Source organism: Lactuca saligna, chromosome 5 (assembly GCF_052625555.1).
Source record: "Lactuca saligna cultivar CGN05327 chromosome 5, ASM5262555v1, whole genome shotgun sequence".
NCBI lineage: Eukaryota > Viridiplantae > Streptophyta > Magnoliopsida > Asterales > Asteraceae > Lactuca > Lactuca saligna.
Window position 1 is genome coordinate 297981930 of NC_136421.1, and position 1181 is coordinate 297983110.

Here is a 1181-nt window from a genome sequence, read left to right on the forward strand (position 1 = left end):
ATGAACATATCAAGGAAGTCATTGTATTAGTGTTATAGATGCACACAGATCGTTAGAGCAGCTGTTGTGGCTGAAGATGTCGTTGTATGTCCTTATTGCGAGGGAGAATTCAATGAAGCGGTGGATTTTCACACGCCTTCACTGTCAGAATCTCGATGGCATTTTCCTCAAGTCATGATGTACATGCTTGGAAGTAATGATTAGTCAGATCTCCGACGTGAAGGCCATCGAAACATTAGGGATAATACGTCGTTTAATCTGGTTATTGTTCTTTGTGGTGCCGATAGAGGCGATATTAAGAATTCAGAGAGTTAAGAGAGAGGTTTTGAGTTGTATTATGATGATGGAGTAGGTTTTGGTTTACAACCTTTGCCACCAACGATGTCGGAGTTTCCGATGAGGTCAGGGTTTGACCGGTTATTTGATCAGTTATAGTAGATTAAGATAAACGGATTAGGTAGGGCAATACATCCACAGACCACCGATATTGTAAGTGGTTGTTGAATCAATGACGACAATCGGGATCTTAGATTCACAACTTACCAACGAATTGCATTGTGTTGTCTGCAAAGACGCGTTCCTTCTCGAAGTTGAAGCTCATGAGATGCCATGTAATCACATCTACCATCCCGATTGCGTTCTCCCATGACTAACTCTTCGCAACTCCTGTCTGGTGTGCCTCCACGAACTCCCAACAGGTTCAACTAATTTTCCAAACCTAGAAGGCTCAAACCAAACAGAAGAATAATCATCGACAATTAGATTACCAATATAGATATTACCTGGAAGAATCGGCGGTGGCACGAGAGAGCTGCCATTTGTCTACACGGAAATGGACAACATATTTAATAATTGTTTAAGTACCCCGAGGAGGATCATGTGGGAATCGAGAAGGAACAAGGCTAGAGGAGAAGGTGGATTCGGCTCTGAGAATGAGAAGTAGGCGAAATAGAACTTAGATTTTGGATAAACAAATTGGGTTGTCAAGATGATAAGCCTACTCTATACAATTCAAGACATGTCCATACATTTAAAAAAAAAGTATACATGGACGCCTAATCAGCGTCATAGATGATGAGGCAAAAAAAGTCGCCGACTTACCGCTTTATTTATTCAAAAAGGACCAATTAGAACCGACAAAAACAATTTTATTTTCTTATAAAACCTGCAAATAAATTAAG

General features: G+C 40.3%; 1 pseudogene; it reads left to right on the forward strand.

The window, feature by feature from the left end:
• Window positions 1–943, forward strand: LOC145046923 (putative E3 ubiquitin-protein ligase RHC2A; annotated as a pseudogene).
• Window positions 944–1181: the final 238 nt, after the last annotated feature.